The sequence below is a fragment of the Solanum dulcamara genome, chromosome 1, assembly GCF_947179165.1.
Source record: "Solanum dulcamara chromosome 1, daSolDulc1.2, whole genome shotgun sequence".
Taxonomy (NCBI): Eukaryota; Viridiplantae; Streptophyta; class Magnoliopsida; order Solanales; family Solanaceae; genus Solanum; species Solanum dulcamara.
In genome coordinates, this window is record NC_077237.1 from 18,683,726 (window position 1) to 18,701,874 (window position 18,149).

Sequence of the window (18,149 nt, forward strand, 5' to 3'; positions counted from 1 at the left end):
CCTATATTCGACTTGGCGCCGCAGTGGCGCGATGCGCCACTATCGCGCAAGGAGTGTTTTAGCCCTTTTTTCTAGATTTTCGAAGAAAGGGCAAATTGGGCATTTCCCAAATCATATATACACACTAGCCTTGGACATTTTTGGACCATTTTTTTTAGTTCCACTCTTTCTCTAAAAGCCCTAGAAATTCCCTCTCTTCTCCTTCAAATCCATATCCAACAAGGATTGCCTTCAACAACTTCAAGATTCAAACTTTCCATTGAAAACCCAACATCAAGATTTCTTCAAAGTCTCCCCCAAGGTATGTAAGGCTACACCTTCTTTGAGATTGATTGTTCATAAGAATGAAGTTTATTGATAAATTTAGGTCCAGATAAGTCCTTTTCATCTATTAACCTAAATTTTATTATGTTGATGTTGTGGAGTCAAGAATGTGATGTGCAACATGTTGGTATGAGTTGATTGAGATGAGAGGTCGAACATATATTGTTAATTTTCTTAACTATGTTAATTATGATAAAGAATGTTAATTTTCTTAAATATGTTGCTTATCTGGAATTATTGATTTAAAACCTTGGAGTTGTGATGAGTCCCAAAAGATTTGTTAAATGAATAGAAGAACGATTGGATAGGTTTGTATATTGTTATAAATGCATATTTAATCTACTCTTGAAAGATATGATTGGGATTGATCGGATAGTATGATTGGGAGAGGTTTGATTGTGATAGAGTTGATGAGTTGAAAAGGTTATAAATGAGACTTGTCGATATGATTTGACTGAGTTGATTGGATGGAGTTTTATGAGAATTGAGTCTTAGGAGGAGTATCGAGCACAGAATTGGGTAAGAGTAAGTAATAACTCGAATCCAATAACTACGTCGCCAAATATAGGAGGAGATTGAACCGTTAAAGTCGGATGCTTCCCTAAAATTATTGTCCTAACATTATAGGACTTGGTTGGATTGGATCCATGATTGGTTGATTCGATCATACCTTGGCAAAGTATGAACGGACATGGCAATAATGTCGGTTTGTTGTACTGTCACTGGCTCATAAGTGATGGTTGTCGCATAAGAGAAACTCCCATATAGGTCTTGATAGTACTCTGAGTCGGATTGAGTTGAATTATATGTGTTTGGTCCTGTCTAAACCATATTTTTGTTTAGACTTAGGACAATTGATTGAGTTGTTCTTCTTTATGATTTGAGATTTCGAGTTGATTTGATTCTTCCTTGATGTTTGTTTCATTCGGCCATTTTACATACTCGTACATTCCATGTACTGGCGCCATTTGGCCTATATCATTTTATGATGCAGAGGCAGGTACTAAAGATCATCAACCGACGCACCATTGAAGATCTATTCACTTCCAGCTAGTTGGTGAGTCCTTCTAGTTTCTGGAGGATATCGAGATTTTCTTCATCATTTTGTATTTATTTCTCTTGTTTTGATTTTTGGTTGCCACGGACTTGTTATTGGCACCTCTTGGATTGTTGATAGAGGCTTCATAGACTAGAGTGTGGAAGTGTTGAATTGTCCATTTTGACTAGTTAGTTATTGACTTGATAGTTGTTTGGCCTTTAGCCCTAAATTATGAATAGTATCATTATAATAGAGTCTTCCGCCGATAGAATGTGAATGAATGAAAGTGTGACTGGACCAAGTGGTTCACTTGAAGGCCAGAAATGGCTTTTGAGTGCCAGCCACGTCTAAGGTACCCTCCTAGGGCGTGACAAACATGGTATCAGAGCATAGAGTTCAAGAGTCCTAGGGAGTCTATAAAGCCATGTCTAGTAGAGTCTTTCTTATGGGTGTGTTGTGCACCACACTTATAATCAGAAGGGTATAAGACATTAAGAATTATTCCACTTCTTTCATACTCTGAATTAGTGCGATAGAGTTAAATTCTATGAAACTTCCTTTCTAATTCGTGTGTTTATACGTTACAGATAATGCCTCCTAAACGTACTGCTAGCCAGAGAAATGTTGATAACGTAGAGATGCCACAGTCAGAGGTACGCCCATCGAGGGCTAGGGGCTGACCTACGAGGTATGCGGAGGCACTTCAAGTGCCTACTACTCCTCCTGCACCAACTTCGGAAGCAGATTTTCGAGAAGCGATTTCTATGCTCACTCAATTAGTGGCTATCCGCAATGGTAACCAGAGTTCGCCAACTCTTAGCTCTAGTTCCCAAGAGCCGTCTACTGCCACAAGAATTAGAGACTTTCTGAGAATGAATCCGCCGGCATTCACGGGTTCCAAGGTTGATGAAGACCCCCAGAATTTTATTGATGAGATGTGGAGGATCCTGAAAGCTATGCATGCTACGGAGATCGAGGGGGTTGAGTTGGTGTCTTATCAGCTCAAAGATGTGGCAAACATTTGGTATAACCAATGGGAACAGAGTAGAGGTGAGGATGCTGAACCTGCTATGTGGGATGAATTTGAGGGAGCCTTTCTTAACCATTTGTTTCCCAGTAAATTGAGGGAAGCGAAAATGGAAGAGTTTATGAATCTGAAACAAGAGAGTATAAACGTTAAAGAGTATAGTCTGAGGTTCATCCAACTATCCAGATATACTTCAGAGATGATCCCAGATATGAGGTCGAAGATGAGGAAATTTGTCTCTAGTTTGGGAAGACATGTGAAGAAGGAGTGCAAAGCGGCATTGTTAATCTCCGACATGGATATTTCAAGATTAATGGTGTACGCTCAACAGGTGGAGGATGATCAGAGAAAGACATAGAAGAGCATCTGAGCAAGAAGGCAAAATCAGCGGGGCATGAGAATGAACAGAGGCAAAACAAGGGCAGCAGGTCTTTCTTCTAGAAAAAGCCTTCCAACTATGCCTCATCTACCGCCAGTGCACTTATGCCGCAGAACAGGTATGATCGGCAGGGACAGAGTCACCAGAATTATAGACCCCAGGGTTCTCAATCCCAGGCTAGCGTGGGTCAAGGTTCACTTAGGGGAGTGTAGAGAGGGAAGGGTTGGTTGTTATAAATACGGCCAAATGGACCATTTTCAGAAAGAGTGTCAAACATGGGGGAACAGAGCCCACTATTCGACCCCGCACCACCAGCTAGGGGTAATCAGAGGGGCACTACTTCAGGTACGAGTGGAGGTACAAACTGTCTATATGCCATGGGTAGTCGCCAAGATTAGGAGGACTCCCTAAATGTCATGATGGGTATGATTTGAGTCTTTTCTCTTAACTATTATGTTTTAATGGATCCGGGTGCCACACTGTCTTTTGTGACTCCTTACGTGGCAAGTAAATTCAATAGAATTCCTGAATGTCTTCATAAGCCTTTCTGCGTAGCTACTCCTGTCGGTGATTATGTCTTAGCTGAGAAAGTCTATAGAGATTGCACTATGTCAATCCATCACATGGGATACCTTGGCTGACTTAGTTGCGTTTGACATGGTTGACTTTGATGTGATCCTTGGCATGAACTGGCTTTATGTCTGTTATGCCTCTATTGATTGTAGGACTCAAATTGTCAATTTCAAATTCCCGAATAAGGCTATCATAGAGTGGAAGGGTAGTCCTATCGTGCCTAAGGGTAAGTTTATTTCCTACCTTAGGGCCAGAAAACTAATCTCGAAAGGGTGTATTTATCACATCGTCCGAGTGAAAGATGACAGTATTGAGTCTCCCTCCCTTGAGTCGGTTCTGATTGTCAATGAGTTTCCTGAAGTCTTTCCTGAAGATCTGCCTGGAGTCCCTCCTGATAGGGAGATCGACTTTGGGATCGATGTCCTTCCTGGTACCCAGCCTATCTCTATCCCTCCATATAGAATGGCTCCTGCTGAGTTGAAAGAGTTGAAAAAACAGTTGAAGGACTTGTTAGATAAGAGATTCATTAGGCCGAGTGTCTCACCATGGGGTGCTCCCATCCTATTCGTGCGAAAGAAAGATGGTTCCCTTAGAATGTGTATTGATTACAGGCAGCTGAACAAGGTTACCATAAAGAACAAATATCCTCTTCCTAGAAAAGATGACTTATTTGATCAACTTCAGTGTGCCACCTGTTTTTCAAAGATAGACCTAATATAGGGCTACCATCAGTTGAAGGTGAGGGAGTGTGACATCCCAAAGACAGTTTTTCAGACCCATTATGGACACTTTAAATTCTTGGTTATGTCCTTTGGGTTGACTAATGCCCCCACAACTTTTATGGATCTCATGAATCGAGTATTTTAGCCATATCTTGATATGTTTGTGATTGTATTAATTGATGATATTTTGGTGTACTCCAAGAATAAGGAGGAGCACGCCTATCATCTTAGAGTCATCTTGCAAACTTTGAAAGACCAGGTATTGTATGCGAAGTTCTCCAAATGTGAATTTTGGCTTGCATCAGTGGCTTTTCTCGGCCACATTATATCTGGAGATGGTATTCAGGTTGATGCTTAGAAGATTGAGGCAGTGAAAAATTGGCCTAAACCCACATCCCCAATAGAATAAGAAGCTTCTTGGGTTTGGCTGGCTATTATCGAAGGTTTGTAGAGGGATTCTCATCCATATCATCACCATTGACCAAGCTGACCTAAAAGAAGGCTAAGTTCCAATGGTCTGATGCTTGCGAGGAGAGTTTCCAGAAATTGAAGACCAAGGTAACCACTGCTCCTGTTCTAACTTTGCCCGAGGGAACATAGGATTTTGAGATCTATTGTGATACGTCTAGAGTTAGTTTGGGCTGTGTGTTGATGTAGAGGGGAAAGGTGATAGCCTATGCTTCAAGACAACTTAAGATTCATGAGAGAAATTACCCAACTCATGACCTTGAGCTAGCAGCTGTGGTATTTGCTCTTTAAATTTAGTGCCACAATTTGTATGGAGTGCATGTTGACGTGTTCACCGATCATAAGAGTTTACAATACGTCTTCAGCCAAAAGAAACTCAATCGGAGGCAAAGGAGATGGCTCGAGCTACTCAAAGACTATGATATGAGCGTCCTCTACCATCCAGGTAAAGCTAACATTATTGCTGATGCTCTTAGCAGGTTGTCTATGGGTAGCACTGCCCATATAGAGGAGGGAAGGAAAGAATTGGCTAAAGAGGTGCACAAATTAGCCCGATTGGGAGTTCATCTTAAAGAGAATAATGAAGGTGGAGTTAATGTTCAGCATGGGTCTGCATCCTCACTCGTGGCAGAGGTAAAAGAGAAGCAAGACCAAGATCCCATCCTTCTCTAGTTGAAGGAAGTTGTTCTCAAGCAAGAGGTGATGGTTTTTACCAAAGGGGGAGATGGTGTATTGAGGTACCAAAATAGATTGTGTGTACTACACGTCGATGATGTTTGAGAAAGGATTATGGGCGAAATGCATAGTTCCAGATACTCTATTCATCCTGGCTCTACAAAGATGTATCATTACTTGAGAGAAGTTTATTGGTGGAGTGGAATGAAGAGAGATATCGCGGAATTTGTTTCCAAGTACCCGAATTATCAACAGGTTAAATTTAAGCATCAAAGTCCATGTGGGTTAGCTCAAAACATAGAAATTTCAGAATGGAAGTGGGAAATGATCAACATAGACTTTATTACAGGTTTGCCGAGGTCCCGAAGGCAACATGATTTGATTTGGGTGATTGTGGATAGAATGGCGAAATCAGCTCACTTCTTGGCAGTTAAGACTACTGACACCATAGAAGATTATGTAAAATTATACATTCAGGAGATCGTCAGGTTGTATGGGGTCCCCTTGTCTATCATCTCATACAGAGGAGCTCAGTTCACTTTCAAATTTTGGAAATCCTTCCAGAAGGGATTGGTTTCAAAGGTGAATCTTAGTACGGCCTTTCACCCCTAGATAGATGGCCAAGCAGAGTGCACCATCCAGACATTGGAGGATATGTTGAGTGCATGTGTACTTGACATCAAAGGAAATTGGGATGATCACATACCTCTCATAGAGTTTGCATATAATAGTAGCTATCATGCAAGCATTCAAATGGCTTATTATGAAGCTTTGTATGGGAGGAGGTTGTCACGACCCAACCCCGTAGGCTGCGACTGGGGTCCGACCTGGACCCCTCGTACATATATCTATTAGCTGTGGTCACATTAAATCGTAAATAAGATAAGATCAGGTAACAGAGCCCTACTGAGCGATAATATTTTCATAAACATGTAGCCCTTTTCGTTTGTATCACAACATGACAGGGAACGCAAGCCGACACGGCTGCCATAACACATACCTGTAATACATCATGCAGACCCAGCTAAACAAAACTTACACATACAACCCACATATATGTCTATAGACCTCTAAGAGTAGTGACAATATCATATGGCGGGACAAGGCCCTCACCGTACCTTTGAATAAATAAATATATACATCAGAGGTTTGGTACCAAAACTCAGCTCTGAATCAATGGATCTTCTTTTAACTTGCTGAGTGGAATCCTGAGCTAATGGACTCCCAAAACCAGTGTCTGCACCTGTGGGCATGAAACGCAGCCCCCCAAAGAAAGGGGGGTCAGTACGATACATGTACTAAGTATATAAAGCATAAAACATCATAATTAAGACAACACTGAAATAGGGATGCAGGATACAAGTATAACAGTTAATAAAGCACTATACCTGCGTCTAACAAAATAGAGTCATGTCTACCCTCATCAACCCTATACCCGGCTCGCTAGGGGCTCGATGGTACAAAAACATCATCTACCATGATAGGCATATATATGCTTTTAGCGCTGTGGAACGTACAGTACGATCCATGTATAACGCAAGTACCTGCCGAGGAACGACGGCCCGATCCATATATCATGTTATAATAATGATAATGCCGAGGTATGACGGCCCGATCCGTATATCATAATGATGCCGAGGAACGACGGCCAAATCCGTATCTCATATAATAGTGCCAAGGTGTGACAGCCCGATCCGTACAATGCATAATAGTGCCGAAGTACGATGGCCTGATCCGTATACATGCATATCATATAACAATGCCGAGGAATGACGGCCAGATCCATATATAATATAATATGTATATACGTACATGTAGGACTTAGTAGCATATCAAATATCCCTCAACCATTTTCGTAAAGTATGCCCCAAGAACCCCCAGGTTTAGGAACTTACACGTCCAATCACTATTCAGCCTATAGAAAGCTCGAGGGTCGTAGTTTAACTAAATTAAGACCCTTAGCATTTAGGAGTGAACTAGACTTAATGAGTTATACTCGCAACTTACAACTAGAAATACCTCTATACTCAAATCGTATCTCAATTTACTTACATTTAAGACATCCCAAAGGGAAGAAGAGACAGGCTTTACACATACAACCTTTCATCATATAAAAGCCCAAAAAGGCAATAGCTCAACTATTACAGGAGTTCTATCATCACAGAGTGAATGAAACTCATAGTTCATGCTTGGAATTTATGAATGGAATCACCCCAAGCTCATATGCATGTCATTCATTACTTACGTCTAACACATGCCAACATAAGAGAAGAATAGCTTTACATACTTATGCCAAAAACATGCCAAAAGAAAGCTTCAAATGCCTCTGGTCGACTGCTTTTAGACCGGCAAATCTCGTCGTCCTCTGAACCTATTTAACACGAAGGTAATACTAATATTAGTAACCTTGAACTTTCCAGCTTCTAAATCCACAACCAAGCACCCATAGGAACCAACTCCTTATTCTCCTTTCTCGACTAATCTCGACTAGTTTATTAATAGTTAAGAAGTTAACGGAATTCGGGCATTATCTCCTCTATAACTTGCCCTATTCGAATTCCCAATTCTATCCCTAATCACTACAGACAACCAACAACAATAACCTGCAACTCATATACACATAAAACATGGCAACATTACACAACATAGGCTCCAAACAACTTACTTAACATTACGATATTAAAATAGGGTCTTTAGCCTTTATTTCGTAAAACCTTTAATCGTGCAGAGAGGAGGGTCGTATGGCTGAAACCAGAGGCTCCCACACATTTTTTAGAATGCCTTTATACCCTGCAACACACCATCACACATATGTAACAGCCCCTCACACGCACAACGCCTCATTTCGACCACAATTTAACTATAGCGATTCTAATTTAGTTTATTTCGGACGTCAAGCATATTTATGATATTTTCACATTTCCAGCCACTTACACAATGTATAATACACTCTATAACAACACCATAAACTCCAATTTAAAATGAAAGGACTTACCTTACTTTAAACTCATCAAACTCACCAAAACTATCAAAACGTGAAATCTGGACAGCCCACTGTCTTATATTGTCGCTTAGTTTCGAAGGGATAATTGAGGGAAACAGGATTTGTGGCCTCGAGGAAAGTTATAGACATGTGTATCAAGGTCTCATACTATTTAGAATCACCTCTACAGTAATTTTGTACAAAGAGATATGCCTAAAATACCAACAGCAGTCCGTGTAGGATTTCCAAAATGAAATCTGGGCAGCACCTCCCCCATACTTCATCACCCTTTTTCGTGCTGATAAAAGAAAAACTGGGTTTTAGAGGATAAATTAAAGTTATATCCCTATGAAATATCTTTCCAAAACATCTTGAATAACGCGAAACGGAGCTATACAGAAGGAGTTATACTAATATTACTAACAGAAGTACCCTTTGTTTTGGACCAACCCGTAGCTCCTCCTCTTTGTTCTCTCAAGTTTTCTCTCAACTCTCTTATTTTTTCTAAGTGTAAAAGGATAATAAGATGACTTAGTCATCAAAAGTAACATATATATCCTTATTAGAAGTGACACGTTTCATCCCATAAGGGTGACATGTGTCAAACTCTCATTGGGCCACTTCATCCATGCAACCTATCCATGGTTGCCACATGACAGGTGGGTTCCACCCCAGGTTGTGTCACCTGCTGCCACGTGTCACTTTCATATGCCTCCATGTGTACCTATCACGTGCTGCCATGTGTCAAGTAGGTGAGTCACCTACTTGCTTCAAGTAGGTGCGTCATTTCCTTATTTCCCTTTTGTGGGTTCGTAATCTTGTCGCACTTCAAGAGCCTATGGATTCCTTGATACTTAGTCTCAACACTCACTCGAGTATCTTAAGTATGTAAGACCTCCAAGTTGGTATCTTACATGAGTTAATCGAGTCCTACGACTCATTTCTCAGCGTCCAACTCCTTTCGAATTCTTATAACTCTATTTCCAATCTTCCTTATTATGAAGCATTTCATTCTCCTTTCCTTGGAGTTATTTGTTAGCGTGGTAGATAATCTAAATCATGTGGCACTTTTCAAGAGACTCAAGACGGTGCCCCAAGGTGAAAAGGTACGGGGTTTAACATCCTTCCCCCCTTAGAACATTCGTCCTCGAATGTTAACTGGTCTTACAAGGTTTTACGAGTGCTTCAGGATTCCTCTGTACTAGTTGCCATTCACGGGCCTCGTATTAACTCATATGGTCTATTTAAGAGGGTAGATTACCTGTAGGTATAGGGAACAGGTGATATTGATTTTCCATTTCTTCTTTCAAGTTCCCTTACCACACATCATATTACACCCTTTACACGAACATGTGTAGGAACTTAAAGTAGCTCGGAAGATGCCTTAGCATTGCCATACTAGTTTGTACGTAAACCCGTATCATTTCTTACTTCCTTCATCTACTTACCCTTGAGTTTTCTCATTTTCCAGTATAGGAGAGATCTCTCTTCCTTTCCTTGTTTTGCTGCTTATACACCATAATACTAGTAGTCAGTAACTTTGTTACCAACATCTTACCTTCAGTCGAGTATAGCCTAGCTATCCCTTACAGTATGTTTAAGTTCTTATAGTAATTCCCTTGTTGTATTCACCCCTTTGTATGTACACATTCTATGATGTCATACTTGTTCAAGAACCTTACTAATAATTCTCAACACTATCGCAGGTATCATCTTGGCTTCTATCCGCCTATTGCTGGCTTTTAAATTTTGCCAGCTTGTTCCAACATAGGATCTCACTTGAAATTTAAGTATTCACATTAATACATTTTATTGTTGATTGGTTTCATACCACGCTGGTATCTTCCATATCCACTTCCCCCCTTTTGGGGTGTGCCCACGTCACTATCTATTTGGGTTCTACTTTACACCCTTATTTCCAATTTTCTAATACATATAATTCTTTTCCAACACATTTGGTACACTGCACCATATCTATGCCTTCCTTTATATTGTCCATACCTTTGGTTGCCCAGGTACGACAGCTTAACACAATCATGAGGTGCTAATCTAGTCTAATTGTTGGTGCTCGAGTCACGTAGCAATTTATTCGAAGCCACTTTCCATTTATTTTGGTCAATAATTAGCTAGAGCTTATAATCATTTCCAATTCTCAAATAGGCAGTACTTATATTCCGATGCTCGGTATCCCAAGCTTTGTCATAGCCCTAGCCTTATCCCAGTGGGTACCACTTGTCCTTTTAATAAATTTGCAATGCACTAGTTATTTTGCAAAGCTACATCCCCTATCTCAAAGGGTGTTATCATCTTTCACGGTGGAGTCACGTATCCACAATACTTCTTTATATCAACAATGCCATATAAGGCCAACATATATATACATGTATATCATCTCATATCACAACCACATAGGGCTTCCCAAGGGTCACCCATCCCAATATTACTCTTGCCCAAGCATGGTTAACTTCGGAGTTCTGATGGAACCCGGTGCATTAGTGCTAGTATGATCGCATCCTGCCCCATGGGGCACGTAACTACCGAAGAGGACGATGACCCAGCAGCTGATTCGGTAGGCCAGGATGCACCTCCCAAGTTACCCTTATATTCTCATTACACGGACCACATCCTATCCTTAGCCACTTTCTCACTAGGCTCTAGTTATTTTCATAACGATCCTTGTTATATTCACATCATTATTGTGGGCACGACCTTTCAAGACATACTACAGCCCTGTATCTCATTCTCTTTTTATTTTTGGAAAATTTGGACAGAGTTTCCTCTGTATTTCTTACTATCTCAACACCTGCACGCAAAAAATACCAACAGTGCCTCACAGGGCCAACACGCATAAAGATACATATATACATATCATATCACATCATATCGCAGCCTCACAGGGCGCCCAATATCAACAATAGTATAAAATGATGGACTTACCTCGTATGTCCAACTCGAACTACGCCTGTTAGACTTTCCGTCTACTTTTCCTTTCAATTTTAAACTTTACATGTCAATCATATTTCCATACCTTACTTGGCACATATCGTTTGCGCTGTGGCTTACCTGCGTGCTTTGTAACCTCTAATATCATCAGTCACTTTCTTCTATCGACGTTGTCTTTCATCTGAAATCAAAGGTTAGTATAAGGAATTTCACTTCCTATGACTCGGCTCTATCGCACGACCTTAAATATGAAAGAAAGGAAACAACCTAAATGTACTGTAGCCTCCTGTTTATAGATGTGGTGGGCAACACACCGATAAACAAGACTCTACTAGACACGGTTTGTAGACACTCTAAGGACGAACTGCTCTGATACCACTTCTGTCATGACCCAACCCCGTAGTCCACGTCTGGGGTCCGACCTGGACCCCCCGTACATATATCTATTAGATGTGGTCATATTAAATCATAAATAAGATAATATCAGGTCACAGAGCCCCACTGGGCGATAACATTTTCATAAACATGTAGCCCTTTTCGTTTGTATCACAACATGATAGGGCACGCAAACCAACATGGCTGCCATAACATATACATGCAATACATCATGCAAACTAGCTAAACAAAACTTACATATAAAACCCACATATATGTCTACAGACCTCTAAGAGTAGTGACGATATCATATGGCGGGACAAGGCCCCCATCGTACCTTTGAATAAATAAATATATACATCAGAGGTTTGGTACCAAAACTCAGCTCCGAATCAATGGATCTTCTTTTAACTTGCTGAGTGGAATCTTGAGCTAGTGGACTCCCAAAACCTGTGTCTGCTTCTGCGGGCATGAAACGCAGCCCCCCGAAGAAAGGGGGGTCAGTACGATACATGTACTAAGTATATAAAGCATAAAACATCATAATTAAGACAACACTGAAATAGGGATGCAGGATACAAGTATAACAGTTAATAAAGCACTATACCTGCGTCTTACAAAATAGAGTCATGTCTACCCTCATCAACCCTGTACCCGGCTCGCTAGGGGCTCGATGGTACAAAAACATCATCTATCATGATAGGCATATATATGCTTTTAGCGCTGTGGAACGTACAGTCCGATCCATGTATAACGCAAATACCTGCCGAGGAACAATGACCCGATCCATATATCATGTTATAATAATGATAATGCCGAGGTACGATGGCCCGATCCGTATATCATAATGATGCCGAGGAACGACGGCCAAATCCGTATCTCATATAATAGTGCCGAGGTGTGACAGCCCGATCCATACAATGCATAATAGTACCGAGGTATGATGACCCGATCCGTATACATGCATATCATATTACAATGCCGAGGAACGACGACCCGATCCATATATAATATAATATGCATATACGTACATGTAAGACTCAGTAGCATATCAAATATCCCTCAACCATTTTCGTAAAGTATGCCCCAAGAACCCCTAGGTTTAGGAGCTTACACCTCCAATCACTATTCACCCTATAGAAGGCTCGAGGGTCGTAGTTTAACTACTTTAAGACCCTTAACATTTAGGAGTGAACTAGAGTAACGAGTTATACTCACAACTTACAACTAGAACTACCTCTATACTCAAATCGTATCTCAATTTACTTACATTTAAGACATCCCAAAGGGAAGAAGAGACAGGCTTTACACATACTACCTTTCATCATATAAAAGCCCTAAAAGGCAACAACTCAACTATTACAAGAGTTCTATCATCACGGAGTGAATGAAACTCATAGTTCATGCTTGGAATTTATGAATGGAATCACCCCAAGCTCATATGCATGTCATTCATTACTTACGTCTAACACATGCCAACATAAGAGAAGAATAGCTTTACATACTTATGCCAAAAACATGCCAAAAGAAAGCTTCACATACCTCTGGTCGACTGCTTTTAGCCCGGCATGTCTCATCATCCTCTGAACCTATTTAACACGAAGGTAATACTAATATTAGTAACCTTGAACTTTCCAGCTTCTAAATCCACAACCAAGCACCCATAGGAACTAACTCCTTATTCTCCTTTCTCGACTAGTCTCGACTAGTTTATTAACTAGTTAAGAAGTTAACGGAATTCGGGCAGTATCTCCTCTATAACTTGCCCTATCCGAATTCCCAATTCTATACCTAATCACTACAGACAGGAAACAACAATAACCTGCAACTCATATACACATAAAACATGGCAACATTACACAACATAGGCTCCAAACAACTTACTTAACATTACGATATTAAAATAGGGTCTTTAGCCTTTATTTCGTAAAACCTTTAATCGTGCGGAGAGGAGGGTCGTGTGGCTGAAACCAGAGGCTCCCACACCTTTTTTAGAATGCCTTTAGGCCCTGCAACACACCATCACACATCTGTAACAGCCCCTCACACGCACAACGCCTCATTTCGACCACAATTTAACTATAGCGATTCTAATTTAGTTTATTTCGGACGTCAAGCATATTTATGATATTTTCACATTTCCATCCACTTAGACAATGTATAATACCTTATATAACAACACCATAAACTCCAATTTAAAATAAAGGCCTTACCTTACGTTAAACTCATCAAACTCGCCAAAACTATCAAAACGTGAAATCTGGACAGTCCACTGTCTTATATTGTCGCTTAGTTTCGAAGGGATAATTGAGGGAAACAGGATTTGTGGCCTCGAGGAAAGTTATAGACATGTGTCTCAAGGTCTCATACTATTTAGAATCACCTCTACAGTAATTTTTTACAAAGAGATATGCCCAAAATACCAACAGCAGTCCGTGTAGGATTTCCAAAATGAAATCTGGGCAGCACCTCCCCCATACTTCATCACCCTTTTTCGTGCTGATAAAAGAAAAACTGGGTTTTAGAGGATAAATTAAAGTTATATCCCTATGAAATATCTTTCCAAAACATCTTGAATAACTCGAAATGGAGCTATACAGAAGGAGTTATACTAATATTACTAACAGAAGTACCCTTTCTTTTGGACCAACCCGTAGCTCCTCCTTTTTGTTCTCTCAAGTTTTCTCTCAACTCTCTTATTTTTTCTAAGTGTAAAAGGATAATAAGATGACTTAGTCATCAAAAGGAACATATATATCCTTATTAGAAGTGACACGTGTCATCCCATATGGGTGACATGTGTCAAACTCTCATTGGGCCACTTCATCCATGCAACCTATCCATGGTTGCCACATGGCAGGTGGGGTCCACCCCAGGTTGTGTCACCTGCTGCCACGTATAACTTTCATATGCTTCCACGTGTACCTATCACGTGCTGCCATGTATCAAGTAGGTGATTCACCTACTTGCTTCAAGTAGGTACGTCATTTCCTTATTTCCCTTCCGTGGGTTCGTAATCTCATCGCACTTCAAGAGCCTATGGATTCCTTGCTACTTAGTCTCAACACTCAATCGAGTAGCTTAAGTACGTAAAACCTCCAAGTTGGTATCTTACGCGAGTTAATGGAGTCCTACGACTCATTTCTCGGCCTCCAACTTCTTTCGAATTCTGATAACCCTATTTCAAATCTTCCTTATTATGAAGCATTTCATTCTCCTTTCCTTGGAGTTATTTGTTAGCGTGGTAGATAATCTAAATCATGTGGCACTTTTCAAGAGACTCAATATGGTGCCCCAAGGTGCAAAGGTATGGGGTATAACAGAGGTGTAGATCACCGATTGGGTAGTTTGAAGTTGGTGAATCTGAGTTGATTGGGCCTGATTTTGTTCACCAAGCTATAGAGAAGGTGAGAGTTATTCAAGATAGGCTAAATACATCCCAAAGCCGTCAAAAATCTTACACTGATGTGAGGAGGAGAGACTTAGAGTTTGAGGTGGATGATTGGGTGTACTTAAAAGTGTCACCCATGAAGGGTGTCATGAGGTTTGGAAGTAAGGGAAAGCTTAGTCCTCGATACATTGGTCCTTACCAGGTTGTGCAGAGGATAGGGAGTGTCACTTATGAATTGAAGTTACCCTCGGAGCTAGTCGCCATTCATCCAGTGTTTCACATTTCGATGTTGAAAAAATGCTTGGGCGGTCCCTCATTGGTAGTCCCCATTGATAGTATTGGAGTTAAGGATAGCTTGTTCTATGAAGAGATTTCGATCTAAATTCTTGATCGCCAAATTCGTAAATTGAGGAACAAAGATATTGCCTCAATCAAAGTCTTATGGAGAAATAAATTTGTCGAGGAAGCCACATGGGAAGCAGAAGAAGATATGAAAGCTAAATATCCGCATCTATTCGTGCCCATCGATGAGAATGTTGAAGGTAATGCCCATTTTCTTGATTTGAATTCATATGCGCATTTTGAGTTTAAATAGTAATTTATTTGAGAATATGATTGGTCAAATGACTAAACTCTGATTGTGATTTGTACCTTGAGTCCATCCTTGGTTTACTCGTCATTCGAGGATGAATGATCCCAAGGGGGAGATAATGTAACACCCCCAAAATTCTTTACTAAGATTTAGACCCTTCTTCGTATATGTGTAGGATCAAACTCGACTATTTTGAAGTATATGCAGGAGTTAGGATGAGTTCCTAAGTAATTGAAGAGTGTTAGAGGTGATGTGGGATCACAAAGGATCCCTAGAACTAAGCTAAGTCCAAAGAATTCATCTTGGCTAAGTTTTAGAATAAGTCCGTATAAGGGGTCGACTTCTAATGAGCATACCTTTTGAAATATGACGATCTGGGTGGCCCATGACCTATTAAATTAAAGGTCTTCGAGTCTTCTTTCCAACGCCGCAAAGATTGTAATTTTTGGAGTTTGGAGTTAAAAGTTATAACTATCCTAAGACGGACTAGTACTACAGGAATTTCAGGCCTAGGTGGCAACTGCTGGAAACTTGGGCTTGGCACCGCAGTGGCGCGATGCGCCACTATTGTGGAAGGAACAAGCCTCAGTAGTTTGGTCCCTGGCGTGGCGTGCCACTATGAGATGTACAGGGTTTTCAAGCCTATTTTTCCAGAACCCAAAAAATATAGGCTTGGCGCTGTAAGGGCGCGATGCGCTACTATAGAGCTATAAAATAACCTCAGTAGTTTGGTCTTTGGCGCGACGTGCCACTATCAGATGTGCAAGTTTTAAGCCTATATTCGAATTGGCGCCGCAGTGGCGCGACATGCCACTATCGCGCCAGGAGTGTTTTAGCCCCTTTTTCCAGATTTTCGAAGAAAGGGCAAATTGGGCATTTCCCAAATCATATATACACACTAGCCTTGGATGCTTTTGGACCATTTTGTTTCAGTTCCACTCTATCTCTAAAAGCCCTAGAAATTCCCTCTCTTCTCCTTCAAATCCATATCCAACAAGGATTGCCTTCAAGAACATCAAGATTCAAGCTTTCCATTAAAGACCCAACATCAAGATTTCTTCAAAGTCTCCCCCAAGGTATGTAAGGCTACTCAAAGGATGGGTTGAGTCCACCCATGTGCCCTACACCTTCTTTGAGATTGATTATTCTTAAGAATGAAGTTTATTGATAGAGTTAGGTCTAAATAGGTCCTTTTTATCTATTAACCTAAATTTTATTATGTTGATGTTGTGGAGTCAAGAAAGTGATGTGCTACATGTTGGTATGAGTTGATTGAGATAAGAGGTCGAACATATATTGTTAATTTTCTTAACTATATTGATTATGATAAAGAATGTTAATTTTCTTAAATATGTTGCTTATCTGGAATTATTGATTTAAAACCTTGGAGTTGTGATGAGTCCCAAAAGATTTGTTAAATGAATAGAGGAGCGATTGGATAGGTTTGTATGTTGTTATAAATGCATATTTAATCTACTCTTAAAAGATATGATTGGGATTGATCGGATAGTATGATTGGGAGAGGTTTGATTATGATAGAGTTGATGAGTTGATAAGGTTGTAAATGAGACTTGTCGATATAATTTGACTGAGTTGATTGGATGGAGTTTTATGAGAATTGAGTCTTGGGAGGAGTATCGAGCACCGAATTGGGTAAGAGTAAGTAATAACTCGAATCCAATAACTACATCGCCAAACGTAGGAGGAGATTGAACCGTTAAAGTCGGATGCTTCCCCAAAATTATTGTCCTGATATTATAGGACTTGGTTGGATTGGATCCATGATTGGTTGATTCGTTCATACCCTAGCAAAGTATGAACGGACGCGACAACAACATCGGTTTGTTGTACTGTCACTGGCTCATAAGTGATGGTTGTCGGATAAGAGAAACTCCCATATAGGTCTTGATAGTACTCTGAGTCTGATTGAGTTGAATTGTATGTGTTTGGTCCCGTCTAAACCATATTCTTGTTTAGACTTAGGACACTTGATTGAGTTGTTCTTCTTTATGAGTTGAGATTTTGAGTTGATTTGATTCTTCCTTGATGTTTGTTTCATTCGGCCATTTTACATACTCGTACATTCCATGTACTGACATAATTTGGCCTGCATCATTTCATGATACAGAGATAGGTACTAGAGACCATCAACTGACGCACCGTTGAAGATCTATTCACTTCCAGCTAGTTGGTGAGTCATCCTAGTTTCCGGAGGATATCAAGATTTTCTTTATCATTTTGGATTTATTTCTCTTGTTTTGATTTTTGGTAGCCATGGACTTGTCATTGGCACCTCTTGGATTGTTGATAGAGGCTTCATATACTAGAGTGTGAAAGTGTTGAATTGTCCGTTTTGACTAGTTAGTTATTGATTTGATAGTTGTTTGGCCTTTGGCCCTAAATTATGAATAGTATCCTTATAATAGAGTCTTCCGCCGATAGAATGTGAATGAATGAAAGTTTGACTGGACCAAGTGGTTCGCTTGAAGGCCAGAAATGACTTTCGAGTGCCGGCCACGTCTAGGGTACCCTCCCAGGGTGTGACATTGATAAAATATTATTAATGAAGTAGAATATAATAATAAAGAATGATAAAGTAATTATATTTGGATCAGGTGTCACATTCCGACATGGTATATTTGGATTGGGTGTCACGTT

The 18,149-nt window shown here is 40.3% G+C and overlaps 1 pseudogene; it reads right to left on the bottom strand.

The window, feature by feature from the left end:
• Positions 1–10,585: 10,585 nt before the first annotated feature.
• Positions 10,586–10,705, bottom strand: LOC129903767 (5S ribosomal RNA; annotated as a pseudogene).
• Positions 10,706–18,149: the final 7,444 nt, after the last annotated feature.